General features: G+C 39.6%; 1 pseudogene across 1 annotated transcript; it reads right to left on the bottom strand.

The window, feature by feature from the left end:
• Positions 1-584: 584 nt before the first annotated feature.
• On the bottom strand, positions 585-4,275 carry LOC147608984 (uncharacterized; annotated as a pseudogene). Its single transcript, XR_015264350.1, has 3 exons — positions 4,154-4,275; positions 1,597-3,896; positions 585-1,220 (listed from the first exon to the last, which is right to left on the bottom strand). The product of XR_015264350.1 is annotated as an uncharacterized LOC147608984 (transcript).
• Between the last annotated feature and the right edge of the window lie 8,468 nt (positions 4,276-12,743).

Below are 12,743 nucleotides of genomic sequence, written 5' to 3'. Positions count from 1 at the left end.
GGTGCAACTTCACCCTCTAAAGGAATTCTCACCATTCCTAAGCCATTCCAAGGACAAAATCCAAATTAAGAAAAGAGATATGTGAACCACATTGCTTAACATTATCTTTTCGAATGCGTAGGTGCTTTTGGGCCTCACTTTTATAACCGTGCTAAGCACTTTATTATATGTTACAACTATTGGGATGCCAATCTTAGTATATGTAAAAATCCACCTAGAAATTGTAATATACAGCGCTTAGGAGAATCTAGTCACATTTGGAATATGCACCCTAAACGTTTGTGGGTGACATGTAACATAAACCCAAAGGGCATTTATATTACACATTTTCAAGTACTCAGAAAGGGCATGGGATAAATATTGTACAATGGATTGAAAATTTTAAAAAGAAAAGTAGATTGGCTTGCTTTTAGAAAAGTGGTACTTTACATGAGAGAAATATATATATTTAAGAGTCTTTTTTTATTTTTCATTTTGTAATATTGGATTATTTTTAAAAAAAAATCATTTTGCAAGAGTGTTCATAATAAATGTACAAAAGTGTGACTTTAATGGTGAATAGTAAAAGAAACCGTTTGCTCATTGTAATCACGTTGAAGCCTCATAATAATTAAGTGGCTAATTAAAATATACCCTTCGGAAGAAAAATGATTGATGCCATGGATAGACCAACCTTTCACTTCTGCAATTTCTGAATTAAATTCATACCTTTGACTACAGCAATTGCACATTCTAGGATGTGTACAAACTTTATATTTACAATGCTATGAGAAGGAGATTTTCTGCTGGAGCTGGAGTTTGTCGATGACCGTTTGGACGAGGCACTCCATGGTGAGGTGGTGGAAGGCGACGCCAATGGCGCCGGAGAAGGTGGCGTAATTCTCCAGGTCGGAGGCAGTGGCGGACACGCTGTCCACATAAGATACAAAGTTGTTTCTCTCAAACAAGGGGAGAAAAGAGGCCGAGTCAGCGTCCACCAGCGCCGCCACCAGCTCCAGGCAGAAGCGCCGCACTCGTGGCAGCTTCATAGAAGGCGCCTGGTGGGCGTCCAACACATTCCCTACCATCACCACCACGTCTTCCTTCGTACACCCACCACCAGAGAACAAAGCTTCTACCTCCTCTGGTCTCAATAATGGCAGTGTCTTGGACGCTAACCCTATCGCTGCCTCCTGTGCTCTCTCGTGCTCCTTATCCATCACCATCACCAGCTTCATCACCTGCACATGCACACACACATTGCGTGATGGATGTTCAAGGGCTTCAATCAAAATGCGTGTGAACCTATGATTTATCTTTCTTTTCTGGAGTGTGTGAACCTAGAAACTTTTTATGCGAAGAACTGAGTAAAAGGTTCCTTAGTGCACGTCGTGAAAAAGGTATTGAGTAAAAGGCTCCTTAGTACACGTCGTGAAAACCTAGACACTTGATGAATCTAGTGTGTGAATGGCAACTACGGCCTGAGGTAGTGTTGGCATGACTTAGGGTTCGGGAAAAATTAGGTTGGCATCCCTCCATCTGCAATGCCTTTCTTAAGAGAGCGATTCATGTGTGAGAAGTGGGTTAGATCAGATGTTAGAGCTGTTAAGTGTGTACCTCAGGAGTGGATGCTGCGATGCGGAGCTTGTATTCTTGCTCGACTTGGTTGTCACAGAAGCTGTGCAAGAGGAAGATGGCCAGGTGCCCACGGTGTCGATCGCCCATCATCTCGATCAAGGCATCCACGACGTTACCACAAGAAATGCCTCCAGAGGTACTTGCAGAAGCGAGCTCGTCTCCTTCTTGCTGTTGATCATGCAGCTTCAATCTTAGCATTCTGGCACAGTTCTTGGAGTCCTGCAAGGCAAGCAGTGTTAGGGCCTCGCCTGCTTTGATGGCGACCTTCATTTGCTTCCTTCCCGGCCTCTTTCACACGCGTGAGAAAGAGGCCGAACAGGCTGCGCATAATGCCGCCCGTCCGGACGATCACCTCTCTCACGTGGGCATCCATGGCGAGGCTGGATAGGGTGCTAGCTGCAAGCTCTTGCAGTCGGCAACCCCCTTCTTTACTATTCAAAATGTTTCTCAAATTAGTGATAGATAGTAGAACTCTTGCAATGTCCTCTCTCAGTGTCTTCCCTGAAGGACCCGGGCAAGCTGCCAATGTATTAAGCAACTCTAGGGACGAGAACCACAGTGTCTCCTCCTGCTTCTCTTTACCATTCCTTAAAATCTCTTTGTTTACATCTATGAAGCTTATGAGCCTAGCAAGAAGGCCTCTGGTTGCCCCTATCTTAGCACAATTAATTGGGTTTTTAGCCAAGTTAATCAATATACGGAGCCCTAATTGAACATGGGTGACCACTCTGGGACTCTCCACTATCTTGGCGAGTGTTTCTGCACGCGCATATTCATGGGCATAAGAAGAGGGGGTATCCTCAAGTTTATCATCTGTGAGCAAGCTGAGGATGCCCTCTATAGATCCCGAGATTGCTGCCACTCTTATCCCTGTGCGATCATAGCCCACAAGCTTGCACAGCAGGTTTGCTGCTGCCTCCCTTATAGCCTGCTCTTCATCATTCTTCCATGTTATCATCTCCAACAGCCTCTCCACTGCCCCTTGCCTTGTCCCTATGGTCCTTAAGGTCTCTTGGCTTGACTCTGCATGGCTTGAGAATGCAAATAGCGCCCTCACCCCATTCAACTGCTCCACGTGCACATCTGATTGTAGCCATTGCAGCGCATAATCCACCAAATCCATCTTCAACCCTGCAAACACACTCTCCGTCAAGCACTTCGCATATACATCATAGAAGAAACGTCTCACAGTGTAGCAATCTTCATCATGTTTTAGCCTGCAATTGTTGTTGACATAGCGCAGGATGTTCGTCACAGAGATCTTGTACTGCCAGTAGGCCCTCTCCATGAGAAAAACCAGAGCTTCGAAGACAGTGAGGCTGTAGAACATTATGAGGGCAGATGTGTGATTGCTCTCTGTATCTCCTTCATCAGGTTTACTGGAATCCTGGGTGCTCAAACGCCAAACTGAGAGAGCTATGCTAACCATTGCAGAGAGGATTTGCATACAATACAGAAAAGCACTGACACGTTTAGCTTCGAAAATCAATCTCATGAAGGGTACAAAGGAGACTTTTGAGGTAGACCAAACCCTTCCAAGGTGGGCAGGATGGAGGCTATGATTAATCCTCTCACCTCCAAGGAAGACAGTGTCCACACTTGCGCCGTGCTTTGATTGGGAGCCCCGTTGAGTGACCAAATTAGAGAAAACTGTACCTATTGCCCGGGCACTTCGGTGGATTGCGTCTGAACCCTTATAGTAAGCTTGGGTGATGGTGTTTGTGCCTGGATCTTGGTGCTGCCACTCTAATTCTTGACTTCTACTGAAGATTCGAGCCCCCTCTGTGACTAATATCAATGTAACAAACCAGAAATCGATCTCTTTTAAGGTCATTGCATAGCCACCAAGGATCACAACAGTGGCCCATATGAAACCAAGGGTGCCCACATAGGTTGCAAGCTTCTCTAACACAGCTAGTCTCATGGCAAACAAAGTGAGATCTTTCTCTGGTGCTGCCTTCTTATCAAGCTCACGGAGCTCTCTCTTGCTGGCCTTCTTGCAGTCCTGCTGTTCATTATTAATATAGCGGATTGAAGGCTTACTTGTCTCGGAGGGTGTATTGGCTTGTCTCGGGGCAAAAAGCGAGCCATAGCGTAGACTTCCCCCATCCGTGCTAGCACTCGGTAAATTGTTATTGTCATTCACTATCTCTAGCACATGCTTGTCGCCTTCTTCAACAATGAACCTCCTGTGCAAGCTCTCCTCTCCGACCTTCACCACATCCACAGACAAGCTTACCTTATCCTTCGTCGGCATGATTAAGCAGCTACGGAAAGCTCTGACAAAACCACATCAAAGACATTCCTTTAACATTAATCACAAGAGCAATATATGCATCAAATTATGAAGGGACAAAACAGAGGCTCATTACTCCCCAGGCATTAAGACAAGACAAATGCAAATGGTAGCAATAAGATGATTCTAACCACATCAAGGCATTCAATTACAAGAGAAATTAGATGAGACCATATGGGAATCAATTCGTGTGAGAAGGCAAAATCGAATTATTTTAAGAGAGTATGGGAGATTAGTAACCAGATAAAGGTAGGATCTAATGAGCTGCGCCAAGTAGTGATGTGGTAGGTGGTGGCAGCTTGCTGCGTGCAGGAGAGGATACAAAGCCTGCATAGGCCATAATTGGATAATAGGATACGTGTAGGGAGGCTTAGGGCATGACATGAGCTATAACATATAAAAGAGGCGGGGGCGCGACGACTACGCAACGAGATGAGGATAACTCTCATAGCTCAGAACGTCCGGTAGCGTGAATCGTGATAACGTCGGGAAACTCTCATAGTTTGGACGGAGTCACGGAGTGACGACGGAGTCTGTCCCTTTGCCCAACATGGCCTAGCTGGCGTCACGGAGTCACGGAGTGACGACGGAAAGAAGTTATATTGGATCACGAGAGACCCAGCACTCGAGGAGCATAGGTAAAACGAGGAGCATAGGTAGAACGAAAATACATGATGCTGATCCTAACAAGCATTAAAAAGGTAGGATGATGGAGTACTACAAGATGGCCAAATGGTGCAATTGTAGCATGCTTATATGTGCAAGGACATAATGCTACATCACCAATGATCAAAGTAAAAGATCTAAGACAAATTTTAAGATTTAGTAGTAGCTAGTCTTTATTTTTTGTGTTCAATAGCTAATTGATTTGTCTTCAATAGTTTTCTATAGCTAAGAATTAAAATTTTCTTACACCTTTAAATCATCAAATATGTAGGAGTGGCAGAATGCAAAGTGCATCAGTGGAAGAATCGATGTCTTTCACATAGAGATAGGCACATGCTATATGACAACCCACCCATTCATTTAGCAAAACATGGAATTTCTTCCTTTATAATTGCATGTATTTTTTTAGCTAATGTAAATGATAAGTTTAGTATACTAGAGTCTATCCCACTACCACCATTATCTAGCTAAGAATTAGTTTGTTATTGTACAGACATCATTGTAGCATGTAAGAATAAGATAAGAAGAGATATGCATCTAGTAATGAGACCATCAATAGGTTCTAAGGGCATCCATATGAGTTGGCTTATATCATTTAGTGATTTTGCATAGATATTTGCATCGTGTGAGGGTGTGAAGAAAACAAAGATAATATATTATGTGAGTTCACTTGATAATGATTCGATGAACCAATTTTCGGAGGAGAGATGGGCTGTAAAGAGGACCTCTGCTGAAGATGCCATTGAATGCAAAGCAACAATGCAAGATGTTACATTCAGGTGAAATCAGAACATAATGTTTGTAGCAAATTCTATTAGGGTGGCAACAGCTGTTAATTTGTAAAGAGGGATGGGCTGTAAAGAGGACCTCTGTTAAAGATGCCATTTAATTTGTAAAGAGGGATGGGCTGTAAAGAGGACCTCTGTTGAAGATGCCATTGAATGCAAAGCAACAATGCAAGATGTTATATTCAGGTGAAATCGGAACATAATGTTTGTAGCAAATCTTGTTAGGGTGGCAGCAACTGTTAATTTGTAGCATTGGTTGTTTCTAATGACCAATCATTTCATTGGGAGGAATACGATTTTATTATAGAAGATGGCGACTGTTGTGGAGAGGCGTCTGGCAAAGCTTGGATCAAGACATGCATGATGGAACTCACTGTTCCCCATCACATAGATGTTGTAATCCAATCACAAGAATCCAATCACAAGGTCCAGACCTGTTTAGTGGTCAATCTAGAAAGCCAATTGCCATTGTCCCTTCTTAGAAAAGAGATCCAATTGATGTGTAGTGATGCACCAAGGGATTTCTATTTTAAGTTAGATGGTAAGAAAACCATAAGTAGAAGTGAAGCTTCCAAAACCTACTCTATTTGTATCTCCTACTAGAGATGTGGAATCACCTTGATATTGTAATCTTTCCATCTATAGTAAAATTTCAAGAGTTATTCTCACATAATTCCAAATAGATCCATTGAAAAGAAAGTAACTATAAGCACTACTGTGAAATGTTACCAAAAGGCAAGGAAAATAAAATCCCTACAATGCGATAAAGGGTCCAACAATTGGACATGACGACCCCTATTACATTGTACTGATTTGGCAAAGTTTGCCAAATGCCTACAACACGATAAGGGTCCAACAATTAGACTTGATGACCCCTATTCCATTGTAGTGATTTGGCAAAGTTTTCAAATCACTACAACACTAGTAAAGTTTCCAAATCACTACGACACTAGCAAAAGCATTAGGCATTAGGAGAGAAATAGACTTCAAAGTTTCCAAATCCCTACAACACTGGCAGAGGCATTAGGTGCATAATGTTGCCAAAAGACTAGGAAGATAAAATCACTAGAACACGGTAAGGGTCTAACAATTGGACATGACTCCTATCACGTTGTAGCCAACTCAATTTCGGGTCTTTTTTCTCTAGAGAGAGAGAAAGTTTGAACCAACAGGAGGAGAACCCTAGGAAAACAAAATCACTACAACATGATATTCACTATCTCTAGCACATGCTTGTCGCCTTCTTCAACAATGAACCTCCTGTGCAAGCTCTCCTCTCCGACCTTCACCACATCCACAGACAAGCTTACCTTATCCTTCGTCGGCATGATTAAGCAGCTACGGAAAGCTCTGACAAAACCACATCAAAGACATTCCTTTAACATTAATCACAAGAGCAATATATGCATCAAATTATGAAGGGACAAAACAGAGGCTCATTACTCCCCAGGCATTAAGACAAGACAAATGCAAATGGTAGCAATAAGATGATTCTAACCACATCAAGGCATTCAATTACAAGAGAAATTAGATGAGACCATATGGGAATCAATTCGTGTGAGAAGGCAAAATCGAATTATTTTAAGAGAGTATGGGAGATTAGTAACCAGAGAAAGGTAGGATCTAATGAGCTGCGCCAAGTAGTGATGTGGTAGGTGGTGGCAGCTTGCTGCGTGCAGGAGAGGATACAAAGCCTGCATAGGCCATAATTGGATAATAGGATACGTGTAGGGAGGCTTAGGGCATGACATGAGCTATAACATATAAAAGAGGCGGGGGCGCGACGACTACGCAACGAGATGAGGATAACTCTCATAGTTCAAAACGTGATAACGTCGGGAAACTCTCATAGTTTGGACGGAGTCACGGAGTGACGACGGAGTCTGTCCCTTTGCCCAACATGGCCTAGCTGGCGTCACGGAGTCACGGAGTGACGACGGAAAGAAGTTATATTGGATCACGAGAGACCCAGCACTCGAGGAGCATAGGTAATTGATTTGTCTTCAATAGTTTTCTATAGCTAAGAATTAAAATTTTCTTATACCTTTAAATCATCAAATATGTAGGAGTGGCAGAATGCAAAGTGCATCAGTGGAAGAATCGATGTCTTTCACATAGAGATAGGCACATGATATATGACAACCCACCCATCCATTTAGCAAAACATGGAATCTCTTCCTTTATTATAATTCCATGTATTTTTTTAGCTAATGCAAATGATAAGTTTAGTATACTAGAGTCTATCCCACTACCACCATTATCTAGCTAAGAATTAGTTTGTTATTGCACAGACATCATTGTAGCATGTAAGAATAAGATAAGAAGAGATATGCATCTAGTAATGATACCATCAACAGGTTCTAAGGGCATCCATATGAGTTGGCTTATATCATTTAGTGATTTTGCATAGACATTTGCATCATGTGAGGGTGTCAAGAAAACAAAGATAACATATTACGTGAGTTCACTTGATAATGATTCGATGAACCAATTTTCGGAGGAGAGATGGGCTGTAAAGAGGACCTCTGCTGAAGATGCCATTGAATGCAAAGCAACAATGCAAGATGTTACATTCAGGTGAAATCAGAACATAATGTTTGTAGCAAATTCTGTTAGGGTGGCAACAGCTGTTAATTTGTAGCATTGGTTGTTTCTAATGACCAGTCATTTCATTGGGAGGAATTTGATCTCATTACAGAAGATGGCGACTGTTGTGGAGAGGCATCTGCAAAGCTTGGATCAAGACATGCGTGATGGAACTCACTGTTCCCCATCACATAGATGTTGTAATCCAATCACAAGGTCCATACCTATTTAGTGGTCAATCTAGAAAGCCAATTGCCATTGTCCCTTCTTAGAAAAGAGATCCAATTGATGTGTAGTGATGCACCAAGGGATTTCTATTTTAAGTTAGATGGTAAGAAAACCATAAGTAGAAGTGAAGCTTCCAAAATCTACTCTATTTGTATCTCCTACTAGAGATTGTGGAATCACCTTTTGATATTGTAACCTTTCCATCTATAATAAAATTTCAAGAGTTATTCTCACATAATTCCAAATAGATCCATTGAAAAGAAAGTAACTATAAGCACTGCTACAAAATGTTACCAAAAGGCAAGGAAAATAAAATCCCTACAATGCGATAAAGGGTCCAACAATTGGACATGACGACCCCTATCAGATTGTAATGATTTGGCAAAGTTTACCAAATACTTACAACATGATAAGGGTCCAACAATTAGACTTGATGACCCCTATTCCATTGTAGTGATTTGGCAAAGTTTTCAAATCACTACAACACTAGCAAAGTTTCCAAATCACTACGACACTAGCAAAAGCATTAGGCATTAGGAGAGAACTAGACTCCAAAGTTTCCAAATCCCTACAACACTGGCAGAGGCATTAGGTGCATAATGTTGCCAAAAGACTAGGAAGACAAAATCACTAGAACACGGTAAGGGTCTAACAATTGGACATGACCCCTATCAGGTTGTAGCCAACTCAATTTCAGGTCTTTTTTCTCTAGAGAGAAAGAAAGTTTGAACCAACAGGAGGAGAGCCCTAGGAAAACAGAAGGAGAGCCCTAGGAAAACAAAATCACTACAACATGATAAGGGTCCAACGAATGGACATGATGACTCCTATCCTCTTGTAGTGATTTAGCAAAGTGTCCAAATCATTACAGTGCAATAACAGTCCAACAATTGGACACGACAACCCCTATTGGCATTGTAGTGATTTAGCAAAGTTTTCAAAAACATTACAATACGATAAGGATCAAACAATTGGACATGATGACCCCTTTCGCATTGTAGTGATTGAGTAAAGTTTCCAAATCACTGCAACACTAGAAGAAGCATTACGGGAGAATTAGACTCCAAAGTTTCCAAATCATTACAATACTAGCATAAGCATTAGGTGCATAACATTGCCTAAATACTAGGATAGCGAAATCACTATAATGCAATGAGGATTTCGAAATCACTACAACACTAACAGAAACATTATGGGAGAATTAGCCTCCAAAGGTTTCAAATCACAACACTAGGAGAAGCATTAGGGGAGAATTAGACTCAATATCCCACCTTTTCTCTCGAGAGAAAAAACGTTTGGAGCAATAAGAAGAGAGCTACCATTAACGAAACTTTTGATAATTAGATATATTTCATATATTCCTCATATTACTATATTATTAATAGATAAATATGAATTGCTTAACAAAGTACTTAGGCCACACTTCATGTTGTCAGTTCTTTAATATATAAGAGCACTAGAGTGCTGTTAGCTCATTTGCTTGTTTGCACATTCTACCCAATAATTCTAGAGATATGCCAAAGAAATCACTTTTACTAGTGAGATATGTCAATGAAATGGTGTCATATTACATTATGGAGAACTTATGTGTGAAAATAAAGTAGCATCACCACAAGGAGATAAGATGGTCACAATTCTATTGGATGTCCCGAATCGCTTTGTAGTGACTTTCAAAGAAACGGTGTCATATTACATTATGTAGGAGAACTTATGTGTGAAAATAAAGTAGAATCACTACAAGGTGATAAGATGGTTACAATCGTTTTGGATGCCCCAAATTGCTTTGTAGTGAATTTCTCAAGGGTGTCAAGGAAATGGTATCGTATTATATTATGGATAACTTACGTGTGAAAATAAAGGAGAATTACAACAAGGCGATTAGATGGTCACAATCTTATTAGATGTCCAAAATTTCTTTGAAGTGACACTCTCTAGGGTGTCAAAGAAAGTGTGTCATACTAAATTATGGAGAACTTGTGTGAGAAAAAAGAAGAATCACTACAAGGTGATTACATGGTCATAATCTTGTTAGATATCCCAAATCACTTTGTAGTAACTTTCTCAAGGGTGTGAAAGAAAAGGTGTCATATTACATTATCAAAAACTTATGCGTGAGAATAAATCAGAATCGATACAAGGCGATTCGATGGTCACAATCTTATTGGATGTTCCAAATCACTTTCGAAATCACTACAACACTAATAGAAACATTATGGGAGAACTAGACTCCAAAGTTTCCAAATCATTACAATACTAGCATAAGCATTAGGTGCATAACATTGCCTAAATACTAGGATAGCAAAATCACTATGATGCAATGAGGATTTCGAAATCACTACAACACAAACAAAAACATTATGGAAGAATTAGCCTCCAAAGTTTTCAAATCACAACACTAGGAGAAGCATTAGGGGAGAATTAGACTCAATTTCCTGCCTTTTCTCTCGAGAGAAAAAACGTTTGGAGTAGTAAGAAGAGAGCCACCATTAACAAAACTTTTGATAATTAGATATATTTCATATATTCCTCATATTACTATATTATTAATAGATAAATATGAATTTCTTAATAAAATACTTAGGCCACACTTCATGTTGTCAGTTCTTTAATATATATGAACACTAGAGTGGTGTTAGCTCATTTGCTTGTTTGCACATTCTACCCAATAATTCTAGAGATATGCCAAAGAAATCACTTTTACTAGTGAGATATGTGAATGAAACGGTGTCATATTACATTATGGAGAACTTATATGTGAAAATAAAGTAGCATCACCACAAGGTGATAAGATGGTCACAATTCTATTGGATGTCCCGAATCGCTTTGTAGTGACTTTCAAAGAAACGGTGTCATATTACATTATGTAGGAGAACTTATGTGTGAAAATAAAGTAGAATCACTACAAGGTGATAAGATGGTTATAATCTTTTTGGATGCCCCAAATTGCTTTGTAGTGACTTTCTCAAGGGTGTCAAAGAAATGGTATCGTATTACATTATGGAGAACTTACGTGTGAAAATAAACGCGAATTACTACAAGGCAATTAGATGGTCACAATCTTATTAGATGTCCCAAATTTCTTTGAGGTGACACTCTCTAGGGTGTCAAAGAAAGTGTGTCATACTAAATCATGGAGAACTTATGTGTGAGAAAAAAGAAGAATCACTACAAGGTGATTACATGGTCATAATCTTGTTAGATATCCCAAATCACTTTGTAGTAACTTTCTCAAGGGTGTGAAAGAAAAGGTGTCATATTACATTATGGAAAACTTATGTGTGAGAATAAAGCAGAATTGCTACAAGGCGATTAGATGGTCACAATCTTATTGGATATTCCAAATCACTTAATAGTGACTTTCTCAAGGGTGTCAAAGAAATGGTTTCATATTATATTATGGATAACTTATGTGTGAAAATGAAGCAGAATCACTACAAGGAAGTTAGATGGTCATAATCTTATTGGATATCCCAAATCACTTTGTAGTGACTTTCTTAAGGGTGTCAAAGAAACGGTGTCATATTACATTATGGAGAACTTATGTTTGAAAATAAAGCAAAATCACTACAAGGCGATTAGATGGTCATAATAGCATGTCCTGGATCGCTTTGTAGTGAATTTATTAAGGGTATTAAAGAAATAGTGTCATATTTACTATACAGAACTTATGTGTGAAAATAAAGCAGAATCACTACAAGGTGATTAAACGGTTACAATCTTGTTGCATGTCCCGAATCTCTTTGTAGTGACTTTCTTTGAAGGGTATCAAAGAGATGGTGTCATATTACACTATGGAGAACTTCTATGTGAAAACAAAGCAAAATGACTACAAGGTGATTAGATGTTCAGAATCTTGTTGGATGTCCCAAATCGCATTTTAGTGACTTTCTCAAGGGTATCAAAGAAATGGTGTTAGATTAAATTATGGAGAACTTCTGTGTGGCAATAAAGAATAATCACTACAAGGAGACTAGATGGTCACAATCTTGTTGGATGTCCCAAATCCCTTTGTTATAAAATGACTTTCTCAAGGGTGCCAAAGAAATGGTGTCATATTACATTCTATAGGAGAACTTATGAGTGAAAATAGAGTAGAATCACTACAAGGCAATTAGATGGTCACAATCTTGTTGAATGTCATTTCCCAAATCTCTTTGTAGTGACTTTCTCAACAGTATCAAAGAAAAGTTGTCATATTAAATCATGGAGAACTTATTTGTGAAAATCACTACAAGGTAATTAGATGGCCACAATCTTGTTGAATGCCCCAAATTGCTGTGCAGTGACTTTCTTAAGGATGTCAAATAAATAGTGTTATATAACATTATGAAGAACTTATGTGTGAAAATAAAGTAGAATCACTACAAGCGATTAGATGGTCACAATCTTATTGGATGTCCCAAATTGATTTTTAGTGACTTTCTCAAGGGTGTCAAAGAAATGGTGTCATATTACATCATGGAGAAACTATGTGTGAAAATAAAATATAATCACTACAAGGAAATTAGATGGTGACAATCTTGTTGCATGTCCCAAATCGCTTTGTAGTGACTTTCTCAAGG

Source organism: Cibotium barometz, chromosome 52 (genome assembly GCF_041138505.1).
Source record: "Cibotium barometz isolate CiBa-2024 chromosome 52, ASM4113850v1, whole genome shotgun sequence".
Classification (NCBI taxonomy): Eukaryota; Viridiplantae; Streptophyta; class Polypodiopsida; order Cyatheales; family Cibotiaceae; genus Cibotium; species Cibotium barometz.
This window is presented reverse-complemented; position numbering and strand designations above follow the sequence as displayed.